The sequence below is a fragment of the Gekko japonicus genome, unplaced genomic scaffold, assembly GCF_001447785.1.
Source record: "Gekko japonicus isolate JY-2015 unplaced genomic scaffold, Gekko_japonicus_V1.1 scaffold1065, whole genome shotgun sequence".
In the NCBI taxonomy this organism is placed as follows: Eukaryota; Metazoa; Chordata; class Lepidosauria; order Squamata; family Gekkonidae; genus Gekko; species Gekko japonicus.
This window is the reverse complement of record NW_015172589.1, coordinates 265,963-290,043: the sequence shown is the minus strand read 5'-3', so window position 1 is coordinate 290,043 and position 24,081 is coordinate 265,963.

Genomic DNA, 24,081 nt, shown 5'->3' with positions numbered 1-24,081 from the left:
CAAATACCTCCCCCCTCCCCCCCAGTGACCCACACCCAGAAAATGACAAAAAAACCCTCCAGGATCTCCAGCCAAACTGGCCTGGAGAAAAATTGGTGCCTGACCCCAAAGTGGCGATCAGCATTTCCCTGGGCGTGTAAGAAAGGGCCACGAGAACTAAGCACTGATGGGTCGATGATCGACCCATTCCCAGTCATAAAAGAACAAATCCACAACAATAACCAGTTCTTGTAGAAAAAGTGCCTTTTTGCACCTTGACTCCAACCCTTCCACACACGAAAGGGCCTCTTGAAGAGAAAGGGAATTTCCCCCCATAGATGACGGTGAAAAGAGATGGCTCCGGCGTCCTTGAAAAGAGGGGCATTATTCAGGAAGATGGGAAATGAGATGGATCTTGAGAGGAAGGTCAAAGCCAACTCCTTTCTTTGTGCTCACAACAGGCTGGTCTGATAAAGCTTTTTGACTGGAGGGAAGAGATGCATTGTGACGGTCCACAGAAGGATTAGCCTGCCTTTTACAAAGCACTAGAGAGGGAACCCTTTCAAACTGAGCAACTATTCTTTAACCTAAAGCTGAGAGCCAAGGTACACTTAATAGGAACCAGAGAGAGAGAGAGAGAGGAATTTACGTAGGGTTGCCAACCTCCAGGTGAGACCTGTAGATCTCCCGCTATTACAATTGCTCTCCAGATGACCAAGATCAGTTCCCCAGGAGAAAATGGCTGCTCTGGAAGGTGGACTCTATGGGGGGAGGAGGAAGAGGAGGAGGAGGAAGAAGAAGAAGAATTGGATTTGTACCCTGCTCTTCACTTACAATCTCCTTCCTTTCCCCACAACAGACAGCCTGTGAGGTAGGTGGGGCTGAGAGAGCTCTCTCAAGAACTCCTCTTGAGAGAATGGCTCTGGGAGAACTTGTGACTGGCCCAAGGTCACACCAGCAGCTGCACAGGGAGGAGTGGGGAATCAAGCCCGGTTCTCCCGATTAGAGTCCAGCGCTCTTAGCCACTACACCACCAGTCACCCTGTGAGGGTAGGTGGGGCTGGGAGAGTTCTGAGAGAACTGTGGCTGGCCCAAGGTCACCCAGCAGGCTTCCTGTGGAGGAGTTGTGGGGGCATCAAGCCCGGCTCTCCAGATTAGAGTCCACTGCTCTTAGCCACCACACCACAGCTGGCTCTCATTATACCATGCTGAGATTCTTTCCCTCTCCAGACCCTGCCTTCCCCTGGGCGCCACCCCAAAATCTCCAGGTGTTTCCCAACCCAGAGCTGGCAGCCCTAGATTATGTAGGAAGCCAGAGGATCAGACTGTGGAAACCTGGGTTCAAATCCCTGCTGAGCTCCGAAGCTTATTGAGTGACTGTGGGCCAGCTGCATTTTCTTAGCCTCTCTGGGGCTCAAATGGAGAGGCAGGTAAGCTTCCCAGAGCTCCTTATCAGAAGGGCCGAGATAAAAATAGATAGAGCACGGCAGATTAAAATAAGGCGGCCAACTGCTGTTTCCAATTAAGGGAGAGAAAATTATTTCCTGAAAGTTGACCAATAGGCATTGCCTGTTTTAATGAACTCATACAGAACACCGAGTCAGATCCCAAGGCCTCTTGGGGTGGGAAATTGTCAACAAACGAAATCTGTGCTTGCGGTGGCCCAAGGCGACGGCTTTGCTCTTGCTTGCACCTGGCCATTTTCTGTCGCAAGGACTGCCAATCACATTGTTTGACATTTGACTCCATCACCATGTTGAGCAGCTTAGAACCTGCGTAGGAGATCTAATCAAGCGCAGCATTATTTGCCCACTCTTTGCACCTGCACAGATACATTCTTTATGGACTCAGACAGCTTGTAAGCCAGACACACTCTGAGTGATGCTGCCGTAAGACATGCAGAAACACCCAAGTAGAAAGTCTCATCTCAAAATGTCATTAAAAAAAACTTGGGGAAGGTAGCAGCCACAGAGTAATATGTAATTGTGTATGTGTGTGTGTGTATCATATGTAATTGTGTGTGTGCGTGCACATAGAAGGGGTCACAACCAGCCTGGATTGCTCATTCTACCTTTTTCATTACTTTTGCAACTGCTTTGCATTTACATGACACTTTCTGCATCCTCCCCCCCTCCCCTTACCACCTATATATCTCTGGCCAGTTTCTTCATACCCTCCATGCATCTGACGAAGAGAGCTTATGCTACAATCAAGTTTGTCGTTTGTCAGATGCTACTGGGCTTTTTACTGTTCTGCACATAGTATGTAATTGTGTGTGTGTGTTTGTGTGTGCACACACTGTCTGCACAGTGATCTTTTGGCAGCAACTGAAGTTGAGCTGTTTGGATTGCAATTGAATAGTGGGTCAAGTGCTCCATTCTGATGATCGCTGCTTGCAAGCAAGATACAAGCTGGATGGGTGGACGATTGAACATCCCTAATTCTGCATGCACACTATTTCTTCACACACACACACACACACACACACACACACCCCACATGGACTTCATACTGCCCAAGCACATTTTCTCCAAAACAGCGAATCAGTTGAGTTTAATTCCAGACTTGCAGAATACTTGCATATTATCAAATGGGGGCCCAGCTGAGGAGCATCTTCTATGCACCCCTCTGTTTGTTGCATCTCTGAATGCCTCTCTCTCTCTCCCTCCCTCCCTCCCTCTCCCTCTCTAGCCCATTTCACAACTTTGATACATAATATGAATGACTGACTTACCTCAGTCATATAAAATGATCAATTGCACACTAGGATCCGTCAATCTATATTTATTTATGCTGTAATTTTTTTAGAAAAAAAACCAAATTCATTCGGATTGGATGCTGACCGATTTCATGACGAATGGTTCTTTTTCATGCCACGGATGACACCATGATCACCCGCACTGTGAGTGTTGCGTGAGCATGGATGCTGTTGATTCCCTGCTAATTAAAATGAACGTTAATGCAATCCTGGCCCCAAATTCAGTATTCCTGTCTTCAGAAATGGAGGTTCCTGTTCATACCGCTGAGCAGATAATTGAGCATCCCGTGGCAATGTGCCCCGACCTGGATGGCCCAGGCTAGCCAATCTCATCAGAACTCACAAGCTAAGCAGGGTCGGTACTGGTTAGTATTTGGATGGGAGAACACCAAGGATGCCCAGGGTCGTGATGCAGAGGCAGGCAAGGGCAAACCACCTCTGTTCGTCTCTTGCCTTGAAAACCCCACCAAGGGATGCCAGAAGTCAGCTGCAACCTGATGGGACTTTCAACCACCACCACCAGAGCTCCTGAAGGCTGCCTTGGCTCCTTTCCACACTTGGATCTCATCCCTGGTTTTATCAGAGTTCAACTCACGACACAATACCTTGCATTTATCCCTGGTTATAACAGCATCCGTTCAGGGCCGGCTCACTCACTAGGCGAACTAGGCGATCGCCTAGAGCGGGACGGCACTTAGGGGCACCAAACTGCACCCGGCCCCGTACTCTGGGAGTTTCTTGATTATTTGTGTTTTTCATTCTTCCTAAAATGCATTTATTTTTGAAAAATGGTGGGCGCACGGGGGGGGGCATAAGGGATCCTCGCCTAGGGTACAAAATAAGCTGGAGCCGGCCCTGCATCCGTTTATCCCGGGACAAGTGTGGGGCGAAACCAGGGTGACCTCAGTGTAGTGTGGAAACAAAAACAAAACAAAACCCCGAGATAATTACAGGGGTGATCTCGAGTGTAGTGTAGAATGTAAGTTCGGGGAAAGGGTTGAACCAGGATTTAAGGTCTAGTGCAGAAAGGACCTCTAAGTCTGGCCATGCCTGCAAGAGATTTATTAGGGATGTCTGACTGTGGTCTTTTTTTGTTTCCTTCTGTTTTATACTCTGCTCTTGTGAGCCACAACATTTGGCTCATTTTCCTTGCTGACGTCCGTAAGTCATTCCTTACAGAAGTGTTTATGTCGCACGGATGCCATTTATGTGACATTTACACATCAGGCAACATTTTTACACCACTTACATGTAAGAGAGGCACCATCGGGCATTTATTTTGGCGGTAATGTTTTTTTCTGTCAAATTTCATTAGTATGGTTGAGGTTGGGGGGGAGATGATGGCAATATCATTCAAAATGAAGAGAATCTGTTCAGAAATTTGGGTTTTAGAATGGGACAATCTGGTTATGAAATTCAATGGTGTCTCTACTTTTGAATTGGTTAGGAAAATCCACTTCTAATCTGTGAACCACTGTCCACCACTAATATACATGCAAAGCCAATCGGATGCCAATGCACAGCCAGTTGCAGAGGGGCAGCCAATAGAATGGCAGATACGCGTGTTATAGAGCTGCAGATGCTCAGCTTACAGAACTGCACATGCACAGCCAATGGAATTGCAGAGAGACAGTTTATAGAACTGCAGATATGCAGCCTATGAAATGGCAGAAGCCCAGCCTATAGAACTGCCGGTACACAACTGGTAGAATTGCTGATTCGCAGCCAGTAGAATTGCAGATGTGCAGACAACAGAACTGCAGATATGCAGCCTACGGAATTACAGAATCCTAGCCTATAGAATTGCAAGTGCATAACCAGTAGAACTGCAGAGTCACAGCCTATATAACCGTAGGCATGCATCCTATAGAATTGCAGATGTGCATCCAGTAGAACTGCAGACACACAGGCAATAGAATCGCAGAGAGCCAGTTTGGTGTAGTGGTTAAGAGCGCGGACTCTAATCTGGGAGAATCAGGTTTGATTCTTCACTCCTCCACATGCAGCTGCTGGTGGGACCTTGGGTCAGTCACAAGTTCTATCAGAGCTGTTCTCCCAAGAGCAGTTCTTGAAAGAGCTCTCTCAGCCCCACCTACCTCACAGGGTGTCTGTTGTGGGGAGGGGAAGGGATTGTAAGCCGCTCTGAGACTCCTCCAGTTAGTGAAGGGTAGGGTAAAAATCTCCTCCTCCTCCTCCTTCTGATGTGCAGCCTATAGAATTGCAAATGTGCAGCCTAAAGAGTGGCAGACAAGCATCCACCAGAACTGCAGATGTGCAGCCAGTAGAACTCTAGATGCACAGCTTTCAGGAATCCAGATGCACTGTCAATAGCACAATGTGAATGCAGAGTGCACAGCAGGGACAATTATTCACAGTCTATTCCTCATAGTATTCCATGGCAAAACACTCATCTAATCCCCCCCCCAAAAAAGGCAAATTACCTGCCCAGTCCTTTGAGAAGTAATTCTTGATCCTGTATTAAGCCTAAAAGATTTTGATTAGACTTTTTGATTCATTTGCCACAATACGTTTCCAGGCGACGCTGCATATTTTATCGCCAAATTAAGTGACGCTTGGGCCCATTGTGTTTTATGGCTTCCCCAACCCTAAAGAGGAAAAACAACTAATTAAAAATGAAAATATAGTTCACCTCATCAGATCTTTGTAAACGAAGCGGCAGTGTTAATGTCGTTACAGCTTCCATATGGGGTTCTTTTAAAGATCTATGACATCGAGAAGCTTGGCGGGTGGGCGTGAAAAATATTATTCCGGCTGTGTTGAGGACAGCAAATGAATGCGATCACACCACGGCTCTTCCTTATCCAATGCGAGAGGATTGTAAGATAATGATTTGGCAGCACTGAGAAAGGAATGGGTAGCTTAACTTGTCTTGTCACTTCTTCTGTAAATAAATGACTCTAGAAATCCTGACCATGATATGCAAGAAGTTAAACTGAGGTAAATTTACTCATGGGAAGCAGTGGGTAGCCCACTCCAGCTCTATGGTGTAAACCTATTTAAGAACACATGCAGAAATACATGGCTTGAAAATGTGCAGAAGGCTGCTAGATTCCTTGAGGCGGCCTGTGTTGCCAAGAGCTGCAGGAATCAAAGCGCCTCCTAAGCAGGTCTACTCAGAATCCTTCTCAGGTCTATTCAAAGGGGCTTACTCCCAGGAAAGTGTTCTCAGGACGGCACTGTCAGTCCAACGGGCCTAGTTGCCACTGCTCTAAAAACAGCCAGGGTTGGACTCACAGCACCCCCAGTGATAGGGAGGTGTCACTGCAGAACCAGGATGCAGACCCATTACCAGGCTGCCCATAAAAAACAGTGTTCCGCTAATAAACCTAAACCAACAGCAGCAGCTGAGAGGACCCCTGGCACAGGCACCCGATGGTGCTTATTTGACATGATGGCATTTTGTGGCAGGAAAGCCTGAAATGCATGTGTTTCTGTTTCAAACTTTGTCCATTAGCTGATCATTAGCTCCACAGTAAGTTACGACAACAGCAGGGGTCATTTTGTAGAAAAAGAGGTGCAGGAGCTCATTAGCATAACTTATTAGCTTAACTTATTTGCATATGCCACACCCCCTGACATCACCGGAAGTGTGTCAGAAGGCAACATCCACCACTTAGGCTCCACTGGACTGTTTTGATTTGGCGGGGGCGGGGGGACGTGCAGATCTGCCCTCACAGTGGAGGAAGAGCTTGTACCTGAATAAAAATTGGTCTTAAAGGGGCCACTGGACTGTTTTGGATTGCTAACTATGGGGGACGACGACCGCAGAGCTTGTACCTGAAGGCAGGCTGGGGGGGGCCTCTGTAACTTACCTGGCTGCTTCTTGCTCTGACTGAGGGCTGCTGGGAGCAGGGGGCGGGGCTTGTTGCATGTGCCCGCCCCCTGGGCTCCCTACTGCCGGAGCTCCGCTCCTGTGCACTCCCGCAGGAAATGACCCCTGGATAACAGTAACAGCAAGCCACTTCTGTTCATCTTTTGCCTTCAAATCCCCATAGGGTTGCCAAGGCAGCTGCTACTGGATGGCACTGTCCATCAGCAGGAGGTGATGGGGAAGACCTCCGCCTGAGAGCCTGGAGAGCTACTGCCGGTCAGAGTAGACGATGCTGACCTTGATGGACCAATGGCCTGAGTCAGTATACGGCAGCTTCATGCTTTTATGTTTTTAGTCTTTGGGACAGCTGCTGCCAGTCAGAACAGGGAATAGCAGGCTTTGTGGACCAAGGATCTGACTCAGTGCGGCAGCCTCAGACATTCCTTTTACTGGGATATCTGGTTAATACAGCAGAGTTCACCCAGTCATACAAGCATGATATTGCACGCAGAAAATCTCCCAAGAAGTATATTGCAAAAGTAAAAGTGACATTTATCCAAGTAGATTCAGCTCACATTCAGGCTGCAGTTGAAAGGGGAGAGAGAAGCCCGATCTCAAGAGGGCTTTCTCTGTCACAAGTGGCCAGGTGATCTGGCATCATGAGTATGGACGTATGAGAGCACTCTTTCGACACAAGAAGCCTGTAAAGATGTGTGACTCCGTGAACAGCCATGTCGGTCATGGGGAAGAACCAAGTGCACAGAGAGAGAGGAGAAATCAGAGGGCAGCAGCTCCTGAGTTCCAGGTTAAGACAAAGAGAGACCTCCCATTCAAGGAGAGGACACTTATACACACTTAGAGTGATGTAGCACCACCACCACCCCCTCCAATGTCCAGGCAAGCTGAGTCGCTCACTCCAAAACATTTCACATGCACCCCCTCCACGTTCCTACTGTCTTGGTGGTGGCAGGGAATGCCATCATGGCACAGCTGACTTAGGGTGACCCCGTAGGGTTTTCAAGGCAAGAGACAAGCAGAGGTGGTTTGCCATTGCCTGGCCCCATGTCACACCCCTGGTATTCCTTGGAGGCCTCTCATACAAATCCTAGCCAGGGCTGACCCTGCTTAGCTTTGAAGATCTGTCAAGGTGCCCCGATATCGATAGCCCAGGCAAGGCGAGCCCAATCTTGTCAGATCTCAGAAGCTAAGCAGGGCTGACCCTGGCAAGCATTTGGATAGGAGGCCTCCAGAGACCTCTATCAAGTCCCTTCTCGGAATGTACTCTGTGCCCTAGAAGGAGTTGCCAGAGGTTGTCATGACTACCAGGCATGGGCGCGCACACACACACATATGGGAGGAGGAGGAGGAGACGGAGAAGAAGAAGAAGAACAAGAAGAAGATCTGATGAGATCAGGCTGGCTTGGGCTATCCAGGTCACGGCAAGCCTACCATCTTAATGATAGATATGTTGCCAGTCATTGTCTGAAGAAATGCCACATCCCTATTTTCTTAGAGATCAGGCTGGCTTGGGCTATCCAGGTCACGGCAAGCCTACCATCTTAATGATAGATATGTTGCTAGTCATTGTCTGACGAAATGCCACATCCCTCTTTTCTTACTGTTAACTCAGGAAGTATTGCTCTTACCAAATCTGCTTCGCTAAGGTGTAAAGAGATTGTGTGTCCCATAAAGCACCCATCAGATATCTCATGGCAAGGACCAAGACTTAAAATTGATCTTCTCATTAGCGATAATCCAGCATCCGTCGAGCTCCTCAGTATAATAGCTGCCTTTTACGAGAGGTTCATCCCTGCAGACTCACCTGTCAGGTTTGCCCATGCATTCCATGCATCCCAAAAGCCATTTGGCTGTAACAATGTCACACAAAGTTAAAGTAAAGTGGAAGGAGAGGTCCCGAAAGGTTTTGCTAATGTTTGTAGCTACGCTGGTGTTACGACTGTATGAGTCAGTGAGGCCCAAACACCAGCACAAGTGCAGAGAAGCTCACTTGATCACTATGCCTTATATTTTTCAGCCTTAAACCAGATCAGACCTAAAGAGAAGGGGCTTTTTTCCACATGATCATCTCCCAGGGAACATCTGCCTGTTTTGTACAGAACTTGTATGCATTGTTAAAAATTCTGAAGACACAGATCAACTCTCCTTACAAACGCCACAGAAACCCTGATGATGGTGGTGGTAGAAAGAGCCTAAAGGCACAGCCAACTTGTGGAGATCCTGGAGTGTTTTCAAGGCAAGAGACATTCAGAGGTGCTTTTGCCATTGCCTGCCTCTGAGTAGCGACCCTGGTCTTCCCTGGAGGGCTCCCATCCAACTACCAACCAAAGCCAACCCTGCTTAGCATCCAAGACTGGATGAAATCTTGCTAGCCTAGTCCATCCAGATCAGGGCACAGAAACCTTGGCTAACAATAGTTCCCATAGATAAGGTGACTAAAGGGCACCTCTACGTTCTGAGGCAGTCAGCCTCTGAATCCCAGAGCAGGAGGCAACTTCGGGGGAAGGCCTCAGCCTCAAGGTCCTATTGTTGGGTCTCCAGAGGAACTGGTTGGCCACTGTGTGAGACAGGATGCTGGACAAGATGGACCACCGGTCTGGTCCAGCAGGGCTCTTCTTATGTTCCTACATTCATACCCAGTCACAGAGAGCAAAAGGAACAACAGAGGTCAAACTCTTATAGGAACAAGTAGAATGGCTGGTTTTATGGTGGGTGCAGGACCTTGGACAGCTCCAAGACTCAGTCACTCCCGCGATCTACCATACTGACTGGGGCTTGTGGAAGAAAGGAAATTGTGGGATACTTTTTACTGAGGCCAACCCAAATGACAGATGTTCTCCTTGGGGACCTGCACAGGTCTTGAAGACTTAGCCAGGCCCCCTCATCTCAGGATCAGAAGTGTTTGTGCTCGGAGCCTTGTGGTCCTTGGCACTTGGTGATTCTTTGGCCTGTCTGTTAACTGAGATATGGAAACTGTGGGGCAGACCTTTAAAGATCTGTGATTGATAGCTCAAGAGGGTCAGCTTGGTTCTGACATTCAATCCCAGAATGCCATTTCACTCCCTATAATGGGTCATAAGAACATTAGAGAAGTCATGGTGGATCAGGCCAATGGCTCATCCGGTCCCACACTCTGTGTCACACAGTGGCCAAAACTCAGGTGCCATCAGGAGGTCTGTCAGTGGGCCAGAACTCCAGAAGCCCTCCCATTGTTGCCCCCAAGGACACAGAGCATCACTGCCCCAGATACAGTGTTCCATCTATACCTTGTGGCTAACAGCCACTGATGGACTTCTGCTCCGTATGTTTCTCCAGTCCCCTCTTGAAGCTGCCCATGCCTGTAGCTACCACCACTTCCTGCAACAGTGAATCCCACGTGTTAAGGACTCTTTGGGTGGAGAAATACTTCCTTTTATCTGTTCTAAGCCCACTGCTCTTTGATTTCATTGAGTGTCCATGCGTTCTTGTGTTGTGAGAAAGGGAGAAAAGTACTTCTTTCTCTGCCTTCTCTGTCCGGTGCATAATTTTGTAAACCTCTGTCATGTCACCCCTCAATTGTCATTTCTCCAAGTTAATAAGCCCTAATTTCTTTAACCTTTGTTCATGGGAAAGGTATTCCATCCCCTTAATCATTTTAGTTGCCTTCTTTGCACCTTTTTCAGTGCTATAATATCTTCTCTCTTTTTTTGGTACAGTGACCAGAACTGTACACACAGTTGTTCCCTCTAAGCTGAGCCATAGATTTCTACAGGGGCATTATGATGCAGGCTGATTTGTTTTCAGTCCCTTTCCTAATAAACCCGGCATAGCATTGGCCTTTTTATTGCACTCACACACTGAGTCAGCATCATCAGTAAGTTATCTACCGTGGCTCCAAGAATCTCTCGACAGGTCAGTTACTGCCAGTTCGGACCCCATCAACATATATTTATAGTTAGGATTTCTGGCTCCAATGTGCCTAACTTTGCACTTGCCCACACTGAACCTCATTCGTCATGTTGACACCTACTCACCCAGGCTCAACAGATCCCTCCAGAGTGCCCCCCTGGTTCTCACTGCCCTGAACAACTTAGTGTAATCTGCAAACTTAGCCACTTCACTGATTACTCCCAACTCCAAATCATTAATTAACAAGTTAAAAGGCACCAGACCTAGTACCGAGCTCTGCAAGACCCCACTGCTTACCACCTTCCACTTTGAAACCTGCCCATTTATTCTCACACTCTATTTCCTGTTAATTAACCGGTTTTTAATCCAGAAGAGGACTTGTTCTCTTATCCCATGACTGCTGATTTTACTTAGGAGTATTTGCTGAGGAACTTTATCAAAAGCTTTCTGGAAGTCTAGGTAAACAACATCTATTTGGTCACCCTTGTCCACATGTTTGTTCACCCCCTCAAAGAACTCTAAAAGGTTAGTGAGACAAGATCTTCCCTTTCATAATCCATGCTGATTCTTCCTCAATGTGCTTACCAATTCAGTCTTTTATAATGGATTACCCCAACTTACTTAGTATCTTCGTTAGACTGACTGCCCTGTAATTTCCCGGATCTCCACTGAAACCTTTTTTAAAGATGGCGGTTACATTAGCTCCCTTCCAGTCCTTGGGAATGAAGGCAAATTTTACTGATAGATTGCATATTTTTGTCAGGAGATCCACAAGTTCACGTTTGAGTTCTTTCAGAACCCTCGGATGTATGCCATCTGGGCCTGGTTCCACTAGGTTGCGTGCTTCTGCCACAATTGCCTGGATAGCATCAGAGACTAGATTGAGGCATGGCGTGTTCTCCTCTTTGGGGGCAGTGTCCAACCTACTACATGGTCCTTTTCACTGTGGTGCCAAAATTATGGAACTCCCTTCCCGTCGATATCCGCCTGTCACCTTCCATCCCTGTCTTCCACCAGCTGGTGAAGACATTTTTTGTTTCATTTAGCATTACCTCTATGACCCCTAATTCCTAACCTATGTTTTAATTGTTGGTTTTGCATTTTATATATGCATTTTACTTCTGGTTTTAACTGGTTTTCTGATGTGTTTTATAATGTCCCACTTTTAATTGGCAGCTGTCTTGGTGGTCCTAATTGGGCAGAAAGGTGGGATACATTTGTCAGCAGGATAAAGAAGGTGTGTACCTGTGGCATGCGCTGGAGATGTTCCTTCCTAACATCTGTCTCGCACACTTCCCATGCTGTGAACATGCAACAGGCTGAAGGGCTACCAATTAAGCTATTTTAGTTTACTATCCAATTTATGCAGAAGACGTTATGCATATTCAATACCCATGGCGAGTTCCATCAAATTTACAACACAATAAAGCAGAGGAGTCAAGCTATAAAGATATCTGGGTATTAATAAGCAGATTGCAATTAAAAAAAGATGTACATCCCCTCATTAGGGCATATTACAAAGGACATTCAGGAGTCATGAAAAGATGCTAATTTCTACGGGCAGTAAGCATTACAGATGTTTGCATTTCACAACGGATGCCATGTCAGTTCTTAAGGCATTCGCTCGAGCAGTTTTGCTGTGTCAGACACAGTGCTGAGCTGAAACGGGGGATAGAATTGTTGATACATTATCACAAGCCTGATCAGAATGACCTTTTTCCCCTGCAAGATTTTTCAAGGAGCATGCATGGGCATGAACATATTTGTACGGAGCAGGACACCAATCCTACAATAAAACATGGAGCGGCACTCCCTCTGTTCACAGCAATGGCAATGAAAGGGTATCATGTGTGTTCTCATAATCTGCAGGCAGTGGGTTCCAGGATCCACTAGCATCTCCAGCTGGAGGGTCTCAGGAATCTGGAAAGATTTCTCGCGGCTGGAGAGCTGCCACCAGTCAAGATACACAGTACTGAACTGGATAGTCCAATACCCTGACTCAGTAGACGGTAGCCTAGTATATTCAGTGTGAGATGGTATCTCAAGCATCACATTGTGAGCACCACTTAAGGGTACAAAATTGCTTCTTGTGTCTTCAACCTTTATCATAAGGAGAATGTCATTTGGGAGCTGTAGCTCAGGGACCAAAATGTGGCAGGCCAGCCCTGTGGTACAGGAATTTGCTTTGCCCAAATCTAGTCCTGACTTGGATGGCCCAGGCTAGCCCAATCTCATCAGATATCAGAAGGTAAGCAGGGTCAATCCTGGTGAGTACCTGTATGGGAGACCACCAAGGAAGTCCAGGGTTGCTCAGAAGAAGCAGACAATGGCAAAACTCCTCTCTTCATCTCTTACCTTGAAAAGCCAACGGGGTTCCCATCAGTGGATTTTGAGGAGTCACTAGGAAATATGACCAGTGAGTTTATTAAATGGATTAATCTTGTATATCAACGCTATTCACTTTGACAAAGCTGCACACAAAACGAGAGGATATGCATGATCCACTGGTGTTGGATGGCGTTTGAATTGCATCCAGTAAACTGAATATTGGAAAAAGACATTTCTAGTTTTGGGAGACTTTTGTGGCATTATATATCACGGTTGTTTGTTTCCTTTTCAGCTTCCTTCCCGTGATCTCTCTCCTTGGTTTGCAACTTCCAGGTGATAGCTGGAGATCTCTCAGAATTACGACTGGTCTCAAGACAACAGAAGTCAAAAGAAAATGGCTACTTTGGAAGGTGGGCTGTAGGGCATTCTACTCTAACTGAGGCCCCTCCCTTCCCCAAGTCCCACCCAATGTTCCCTCTAAGCTGCGGAGTCTTGTGAGCAAAAATCCCACTTTGTGAGCTCCTGACATTAAAGTTGTGAGTGAGCGATTTGGCTACTGCATAAATTAGTTGGCTCTGGAGCCATCCTTCCTGAGCTCAGACAAAAAGGTGTGAGCCGGAGGCTAAAAAACTGTGAGCTAACTCACACTAATTCAGCTTAGAGGGAACACTGGTCCCACCCTCCCCAGGCTCCACCCCTAAAATCTCCAGGTATTTCCAAACCCGGACCTGGCAACTTTTGAGCACACACAGGAAGCGTGAAAAGGAACTAATCAACATTGCAAAGGCATAGCTGGCCTTTATTGCTTTCGAGATGAATGAATTGGGTGGGGAGAGTATGGTATTTGATACCAACATTTGCAGAGAATCTGGTCAGACAAAAGACATCCTTGTACTGTGTTTTCTCATTTTTGTTGTATTGTCTGTGTTTGTGTATTTGTTGACCCCATCGTAAAGCTTTTTGTAACAGCAACAAAATTAAAGTCTCGGTTTAAAGAAGACGTAAAACACCCAAGCAATGGCAGAATTAGCATTCAGGGCACCAACATTCATTTCGAGTGACTTTAAAAGAGGACACACACTGCACAACATCCTGAAACTGTAACATCAGCGATTGGATTGGCTGAACTTTAAAAGGGGAGCTTTCGTAATCTTTATTTACCTTCTGGAGACACATTTTATACAGATTGTTTCTCTCCCATGTTCTTCTGCCCTTTAAAGATATTGCTTGTGATTGATGATAAACACAAAAAAATGTAAATTCATCAGACTGGGGGGAAAAATCAGGTTGACTGTGTGAAATGGAAGATTTCAAAAAATAAAATAAAAAACAGAGATGTCTTATTCCTCTCAAAGATGTTGTATAGCACTGAGATATTATAATTACAGTTTGGGTTGGCAGCTCCAGTTGGGAAATACCTGGAGATTTTTTGGGGGGTGGAGCCTGGGGAGGGCAGGGTTTGGGGAGACGAGGGACCTCAGCAGTCTATAATGCCATAGAGTCCACTGCCACAGGAAGTGGTGGCCGCTACAAGCATAGGCAGCTTCAAGAGGGGATTGGATAAACATATGGAGCAGAGGTCCATCAGTGGCTATTAGCCACAAGGTATAGCTGGAACATGATGTCTGAGGCAAGTGATGCTCTGTATTCTTGGTGCTTGGGGGGCAACAGTGGGAGGGCTTCTGGAGTTCTGGCCCCACTGATGAACCTCCTGGTGTCACCTGGGTTTTGGCCACTGTGTGACACAGAATGTTGGTCTGGATGAGCCATTGGCCTGACCTGACATGGCTTCTCTAATGTTCTTATGTTCTCCAAAGCAGTCATTTTCTCAAGGGGAACTGATCTCTGTAGCCTGGAAACCACTCGTAATTCTGGGAGATGTCCAGGTGCCATCTGGAGGTTGGCAACCCTAGCTACAATTAATACATGATGATCTGGTGATTATTAATTTTCATTATTAACTGGCTAGACAAGGCCGTTGAATGAACCCAGCTCCAAAGAGAAACAAGATTTGCATCCAAAGCACTTCTAAATATCACCTTTAAAATAAAGGGCTCCAACATTTCCAGGAGTGAACATGTCATTCATTTTCTGTACTGATAACGGGGTCTATGTACGGCTCGATCAATATATGTGTGTTTTTAGAGAAAGGTCTATCTGTGTCTCAGACAAGATAAGTTTAGAACGATTACCTAATACAGCCCCTACTAATATGGAGAGATCTTGTCTTCTACAAAACTGAAATCCTTCATCTGATATTTAGAAAACCGCTATCCAGCACTGACTGCATGAATAATTGGAGAAGGACATGTTTTGGGACCTCCACTTCCCCCCCTTCTGCACATGCCCAGAGTTGACAGCATCCTGAGTGGAGGGGCCATTGCTCAGTGGCAGATAAGGGGGCCAGCTCTTTGTTTTTTGGGGGGAAACTGGAGATGTTGAGGGTGGAGCCTCGGGAGGGAGGAGTTTCAGGAGGGGAGGGACTTCAATGGGGTACAATGCCATAGAGTCCACCTACCAAAGTGGCCATTTTCTTCAGATGAGCTGATATGTGTTGCCTGGAGATCAGTTGTAGTCCCCAGGCATCTCCAGCCACTGCCTGGAGTTTGACAACTCTACTGTACTGGCTCAAAGCACCACACGTGGTTCACCCCTCCACATCTTATGTTCCCAGTCAGGGCTTTTTTTGTAGAAAAATCCCAGCAGGAACTCATTAGCATAACAGGCCACACCCAACAGCAGGAACTCATTAGCATAGTAGGCCACACCCCGACAGCACAGCACATTAGCATATTAGGCCACACCCCATGTCACCAGAAGTGTTGTCATCCAGCCACACCCACCTTTTGCTTCTTATTCTGTTTACCTTGTTTGTTGTCAAAACCCAGGGCTTTTTTTGTAGCAGGAACTCCTTTGCATGTTAGACCACACACCCTGAATGTAGCCAATCCTAATGAGTTTCTGCTGTTGGGTGTGGCCTATTATGCTAATGAGTTCCTGCTGGGTGTGGCCAACTCAGGAGCCAGCCAAAATTCCGTTCCTGTGCGTTCCTGCCCAAAAATAGCCCTGTATCACAGTAGGTTCAGCTTCCCCTTTCTCTGCAGAGTCTTCCTTGTTGGTCTCCCATCCAAGTACTAACTCTGCTTCGCTTCCATGATTTGGCATGATTGGGATCTACCATTCCACCTCCCCTCCAGTAGTAGTGCTACTAGTGTAGTAGTACTAATAGTAGTAGTGGGGGATATAGTAGTTGTAGTTGTAGTAGTTGTTGTAGTAGTTGTTGTAGTGGTGGTGGTGGTCACCATCCCATTTGGAACATTCACAGCTGTTTTTGAGTTAAAATTAAAACCTCAGGAATTCTAACCAGACATGTCCCCCTCCACCGAGAAGAGGAAAAAGAAGAAGAGATTGGATTCATACCCCGCCCTTCACTACCCAAAGGAGTCTCAGAGCGGCTTACAAACTCCTTTTCCTTCCCCTCCCCACAACAGCCACCCTGTGAGGTAGGTGAGGCTGAGAGAGCTCTGACAGAAACTGCTCTTTTTTAAGGACAGCTCTTATCAGAACTACGGCTTGCCCAAGGTCATCCAGCCAGGTGCAAGTGGAGGAGTGGGGAATCAAACCCGGATCTCCCAGATTAGAGTCCGCACATTTAACCACTACATCAAACTGAACTTATGGTTCAGCTTTCCGTGATATGTGAAAATCTCAGAGTGCCATTCTGTATCCTTGTGACCAAGGGCCTGACCCTACATTACCCTAGCCACACAGCCCATTTCTCCTGTCTTTTATGAGCCAGTGTGGTTGAGAGCTGCGGACTCTAAACTGGACAACTGGGTTTGATTCCACACTCCTCCACTTTAAGTCTGCTGAGCGACCTTTGGCCAGTCATAGTTCTTTCAGAACTCTCTCAGCCCCACCTGTCTCACAAGGTGCCTGCTGTGGGGAGAGGAAGGGAAGGCAATTGTAAGCCACTTTGAGACACATGAGGCCTGCTGGATGACCTTGGGCCAGTCACAGTTCTCTCCAAACTCTCAGAGCCCCACCAACCTCACAGGGTGTCTGTTGTGGGGAGAGGAAGGCAATTATAAGCCACTTTTGAGACTCCTCGAAGTAGAGAGAAGCAGAGTATGATAACCTACTCTTCTTCATTTTTGCTTAAAAAGCTCCAGATAATATGACTGGGGAGATGAAAAGAGGCAGGGCTCTTCTGGACAAAGCCAATTCAGGGCTCCAGCATACATTCAACAACATCTCTTACATAAATCACAGCCATAAAGCGTGTGGCACTGCAATGTGCCGATATGACCGATGTGCCTTTTAAAGGCTGGTAAATAAGAAAGCAAAGAGTCGGACTCGACTGTGCGACTGAACAACAACAAAAAATAAGAAAGCCACAAGAACTAATTGACAGATGATAGCTGCAATTATCTGGATGCACCCGAAGCTCCTCTAATATCATAAACACGACAGGAGTCTTCTTAGGACGAGATGGCTCTGGGTTTTCTTGTTCCAAAACACACACACCCCCTCCTAGTTTTGCATCAAGCGAGAGTTAGATCAATGGGAAACAGCAAAAAGTTTTCTTACGAAACTGTGTGATACGGAGGAGAAGGATGCACGCACATACCGGGGAAGATGCTCCATGGAACCCACCACGGCTTGCTTTTGAGTAATCATGCCTGGGGTTGGCTTGGGAATGTCCATATTTCCTAGGAATGTCCATATACAAATCACATAGAAACATAGGGCTGGAAGGGACTTCAAGGGCCATCTAGACTGACTCCAACTCCTGCACAATATAGGAAATTCACATCTCTGCTCCCCAATAGCAGAGTGTTTGGGTGTGGTTTAGGTGTGGTTTTTGCATGCTATTTAAACAGGGCTCTTGCCCTGAGGTTGGCAGTCTTGTTCCTGAAACCACTTAATAAAGTAGAGCTGTTCACTGCAATGTGTCTTGAACCCAGTATTTAAGACTGGCAACGAGGATGGGATCCTGTTGACTGAGCCTAGCACCCATCTGCACCGAGCTCCAGTGCCATGCACATTGCACTGCAACCGGGATCATGGCTTCCACTCCAGGACACTTCAATGCATTCGACGCCACTGCTGAGGACTGGGAGTCCCACTTCGAGTATTTCAAGTATTTCGAACCCAGTATTTAACATTACCCAAAGTGGAGATCGGCTTTACAATGAGCATATAAGAAAGGGCCACAAGAACCGAGCACTGGCTCACGATCCTCCTAAGTCTACCCCTGACCCTTCCCCATGTATTTTTGGCATTTCCTTAGCACCTTGCAGTGCTTTCTGGGTCTTATTTTGTTTACCCCCAACCGAAGCTCAGCTAGGCACTTAGGTGAAGATCTAGCCATCAGAACCGCTTGATCAAGAGACCATCTGTGGGACTCACCTGAATGTCACAGCCTGTGAGCCAAAGCCTTGTATCCTTGCTTCAGACTGGGCATCAACAAGATAATTCACCTAAGGAAGTCCTCAGATGTGATCAGGGTGGCAGTTTAGGACTACTTTGCAGGGTTGAAGTGGAGACGGGATTGCAGCACTCTGCAAATTAGGAATGCTTCCAAGATGCAAGGGATTTCTCCCAGGATTTTGAAAGTGCATGGGGGTGGATCCCATGGATACAGTCCACTAGCAGAGGTGCTTTCGTCCTCAGCAAGGATCCTTCTCCTAATTCAAGAGCCTCTTCATGCATGAGGGGAAAGTGAGTCGCAGGGAGGAAGGTTGGTTTATAAATGTGAAATAAATGAATGGATCGATAAACTGTAATTGTTAGCCGAAGAGACCCATTGGATACAGAGCATGGTCTTATTTCCACAGCAGAATGAATGCATTCCATTTTTTCCCTCCTTTTCCCAGATTTTGTCTAGAACACGGGTTGTCCCTTTGCCACAGTTTTCTGTTCATTTCTATCTCACGCTTTCCACATTACTGATGCATGCATTACTAAAACACTTCCAGAAAGCAATCTATATGTGATTAGCAAGAGAATATAATTAAATAGACGAGCATTATGTCAAATTGTAGATGTGCCAATTCCAGGGTTAATTTTAGAACTGTTTCTGGTTAAAAGGTGGCATTTTAAACGACGAAATGCCTGGAAAAATAAAAATGTGAATCAGGGCAGACCCACTCATCGCTACTTCCATGCACACATGAAAAGGTAAATGTACATTTAATGGATTATTTGCCTAAAGGATATTGTAGGGCTGCCACCAAATGTTGCCACATTCAGACTTTAAAAAAAAATCCCCATTTTGCTTTTGCTTCCCAGTTGTGTGATTCAAGCGCCGAGTCTTCAGTTTCACGACGTCTTCTTTGATTGTGCCAATTTCCCCCCCTATTCCCACATGAACCTATCCAACCACTCCAGTTGTGTCAGAAGCTTAGGGTGCCCCCTCCTTCTGAGATTAGGCAGATGGCAACCTGAGGAAGGAAAGGCCTTCTCACTGGTGGCACCCAAACTCTGGAACTCCTTCCCCAGGGAGATTTGTCTGTCTCCCTCTATGTCTTCTGCTAGTGGGTTTTTTGTTTAGTTGCTGTAGATTTTCCGGGTTGTGCGGCCATGGTCTTGGCATTGTAGAACCTGACATTTCACCAGTAGCTGTGACTGGCATCCTCAGAGGTATAACACAGGAAGATGGAGTCCTCTCTGTGTCAAGGTGAGAAGAAAAAAGGTAGGCAGGTAATTTACATCTACTCAGGAAGGTGGGATAAGACTGAGTCATTATCTTGTAGGAGTTCCCCAGGCTGTGACAATGCTAATGGAGGATTTTTCCTGAGGAGGTTCTTTTGCATATGGATTGGCTGTTGAAATTCTAATCTTATCTGTAGTGCTATTGTAAGATGTAGAGCATTTTGTGTTTTTTCAGGACAGGAAACCATGCCCTATTTATTTTTAAGCTCTTTCTGTGTTATACCTCTGAGGATGCCAGTCACAGCTGCTGGCGAAACCTTAGGGCCTACAATGCCAAGACCACGACCATACAGCCCAGAAAATCTAGAACAACAAATGAACTCCGGCTGTGAAAGCCTTCGACAATGTACCATCTTAAGCTGCAGAACGTTGTCTTGTCCTGCATCATTCCCTTTTCTTTGGAAAGTGAGAATCCTCCACAAGGGACATCAATTAAGATCAGATGACCTGCTTTCTATGCTCCCATCAGCAGTGGGTGATGACCATAGACTGGGTGAGTTCTACATGCTAATGGAGGATCTTTCCTGTTTATTTTTTTGTTTTTTTGTTTCTTTATTTATATGTTTTTATAAGTTTTCATAGAATCATAGAGTTGGAAGGGACCTCCAGGGTCACCTAAGCCAACCCCCTGCACAATGCAGGGGATAATTGTCTCTAATTGTCTTAAATATTTTATCCATCCATCCATCTATCTATCATTTATCTATCTATCTAAAATGCTGTTTAAGTGTTCACCACTTTGGGGACCCTGAGTTGGGTGGGAACATGGGACAGAAATGTTTAAAATGAAATAAATACAGACATCGTTAACATTATGTTCGTGCCCATCTCAATCAAATGGCGGTTTATGTATAAATGCTTTGAAAATCGCATAACCAAAGAAATTGGAAGTACCAGTCATGAAAATGGAGGAAAGGAAAAGACTTGCTACTGAAAACAGGCACAAGAAAGGTGATGTAGATACACCCTTCGGATCAGTGATCCCTCTAAGCTGAGTTAGTGTGAGCTAGCTTACAGGTTTTTTTAGCCTCCGGCTCACACATTTTTGTCTTAGCTCAGGAAGGGATGGCTCCAGAGCAAACTGATTTATGGAGGAGCCAAATCGCTCGCTAACAACTTTAATGCCAGCGGCTCACAAAGTAGAATTTTTGCTCACAGGATTCCACAGTTCAGATGCAAGCTTGCCTCAATCTGGTTCTGATACTTGAAGTCACTGGGCCATATGGACTCTGATTTGAAAGTTCAAGGTCGCTTTGTTCTTTGTAAGGTGGGCAAAGTTAGCTTTGCACCAGTTTCCAATCACTTGATGAATATGCTTATCTGCATATGTACCTGTCCCATCAGTCCGTGTTGCCTCTTCTGTGGTCTATAAACCTCCCCACTTTCTCAGTGACAGTCAGGAATAATTACCTGCTGGCTTCCTTCAAGGATTTTTACCCAGAAAAGGATGCGTTTGTACAGTTTTCTGATGGCAAAATATATCATGCCCACACCATAACCACGAGAACACAAGGAGCTGGATTTGCTTTCCTTTTAAAGAAAAGGAGCAACTGCTAGTAGCAAAGCTCCGTCCCAAGATTACCTTTATCCTTAATGGTTACTTGTAGCTGGGTTGCCAACTTCCACATGGGGCCTGGAGATCTTCTGCTCTTACAACTGATCTCCAGAATATAGAGATCAGTCCCCCTGGAGAAAATGGCTGCTTCGGAAGAAAGGCTCTATGGCACCGGACCCTGCTGAGGTCACTTCCTTCCCTGAACTTCACCCTCTCCAGGCTCCACCCCCCCCAAAATCTCCAGGTATTTCCCAATCCAGAGATGGCAATCCTACTGTAGCTGTGAAAACAGGGAGGCACAAGCCTGGGGGTTAAAGAAGAGTAGAAGACGGCCGAGCGCTGAAGAACAGATTCTTTTGAACTATGGTGCTGGAGAAGACTCTTGAGAGTCCCTTGGATTGCAAGAAGATCAAATCAGTCAATCCTAAAAGAAGTCAACCCTGACTGTTCCCTGGAAGGCCAGATAATGAAACTGAAGCTCAAATACTTTGGCCACCCAATGAGAAGGGAGCACTCCCTGGAGAAGACCCTGATGCTGTGAAAGACTGAAGGTCAAAGAAGACGGGGACGGCAAAGGATGAGATGGTTAGACAGTGTCTTAGATGCAACGAACATGAAGTTGAGCAAACTTCAGAGGACGGCGGAGGACAGGAGGGCCTGGAGGGAGCTGGTCCATGGGGTCGCGAAGAGTCGGACTCGACTGTGCGACTGAACAACAAAAAGAAGAAAAAGAGCAGGTTTTTATCCCCCACTTTTCTCTACCTTAAGGAATTCAAAGTAGTTGACAAGTACATTCCCTTCCCCACCCCACAACAGGCACCCTGTGAGGTAGGTGGGGCTGAGAGAGCTCTGAGGGAACTGAGACTGACCCAAGGTCACCCAGCTGGCTTCATGTGGAGGAGGAGTGGGGAATCAAACCCGGTTTTCCAGATCAGAGTCCACAGCTCTCAACCACTATACCATGCTGGCTTTCTAAAGATCAAGGTGGGCAGCAGTGTTGGAAATGAATCCAAACAAATGATGCCCATGTGGACTTAACATGTCATCTCTGTTTGGTTAACACATCTTCATTATGTTGGGAAATTCCTGGAGATTTGGGGATGGAACCTGGGAAGGGGAGGGGCATGGCAGGGGTCCCATAGAGTCCACCTCCCAAATCAACCACTTCCTCCAGGGCAACTGATCTCTGCAGTCTGGAGATCAATTGTAATTCTGGGAAATCTCCAGGCCCCACCTGGAGGATGGCGAAATTGCTCAATAAAGATCATACTGATCCTAGTGATGCAGAAAGTAGATAGGAAAAACGTTCCTGCAGATACTGCTCTTTGGGAAGCCCAGACTCTTCTCTCATTTCGTGCCAGGGCCTGTGGTCTGGGGGAAGATGCAGGCATCTTCACCAGCAAGGTTCCAGTTATTTAGGGGCACATCTGCCTCCTACTCTAGACTATAGATGGGGGTGCCAGTTTCAAATGCTCCCCAATATATAGCAGAAACAATCTGCAAGAAGAAAATGAGCCCAGTGGGTTCTAACCAGCCTTGATGTGCTAGTCTTCTGCTTACCAGGATATTTTTATACCAGCTGGGAAATGTATTTTCCCTACTTGCATTTTGAAGTCATTAAACCCGTACTACCACTGAGATCAGGGGTCCCTAACATGGTGCCCCTCCCTTCCCTGGTGCCCGCTAAGTGATTTTAGAAAGTGGGTGAAACCAGGTGGGGCTTTTGCCCAACAAGGCTTCTGATTGGCTGCTGGAGATGTGATTGGCTGTGCAGATTTTTTTTTGGCCCCCCGGAGGGGATTTTTTATTGCATTTTTTTAATAAACTACAAACTACAACAAAAAAAATAGGAAGGGGGAACTACATCTAGGGAGAAAGGAAAGAAAACTACTATTAACTAAAACCCCAAGAATAGGAGATCATAACAACAGCTTATATAAGTATTAATCTTAAATTGCTAGTATTACTTTGAACATAGTCGGTTATGCTAAATTATTTATCTTTTTATCCATTAATTTAACTGTTTAAAGAGAAACCCGAGAGCATCATCCATAATAAAAACAGAATTTTAAGGCACAATTCAGAGTCCTTCAGCCTTCACTTTGTTTGATCTTTTCTAATCCTCAATTGATATGCCCGTTTGGGTGCAGCCTCTCCCTTATCGGAAATAGAGTCCTCATCGGAAGACCCTGAGTCCAATTTGTCACTGGATTTGCTGTCATCTTCTTCCTTAGCGTCCTCGGCTTTCTCTCCCAGCTGCACTCTCAGGAACTCATGTGCTTTAAAGACAGAGTCAATCTTTTCTTTTTTATCGTGTAGTTTGAAACTGATGTCTTCTGGCATTTGCCATCCGTAGGCAACGCTATTTGTAGAAAAAGGATTAAGTCTTTGTATTTCTTCCTCTTTTGCCTTATTTCAAGTGGGATGTCTTTTAAAATCCTGATAATGTTGTTCAGTGCTGCACTAGGCCATGAAGAAGCTAAGAGCCGCTGCAAGGATCTTCTTGAACTGTTCGCCGTGAGGTATAGTCCGGGGGCAGGCTGCTCAGAAGACTGAAAGTGTCTGCAAGCAAGCAAGCTTTGGCAGAGCGAACTCTGAAGCAAGTAGCCGAGCCAAAATGGAGGTGGAGTTCCAGGGAAAAAGGAACAGCAAACCATTCGTTTAGGATAGCTAGCATAGTTAGCAGGGGTCTTGTTGTAGAAAAAGAGCTGCCGGAGCTCATTAGCATAACTCATTAGCATAACTTATTTGCATATGCCACGCCTCCTGACATCACCGGAAGTGACAGAAGGCCACACCCCCTGACATCACCGGAAGTGTGTCAGAAGGCCCGGCTACTTACCCTCCTGCTTCATCCTCATTCCCAAACGGAATGAGGATCGAAGCAGAGGGCGGGGTAAAGAAGGGGGCGGGGCTTCACCACGTGACCGCCCCGCCCCCTAGAGGTTCTCTTCCGGAGCTCCGTACCTGAGAGCCCCCCCCCCACTAGAGCCCTGGTCATGCCGG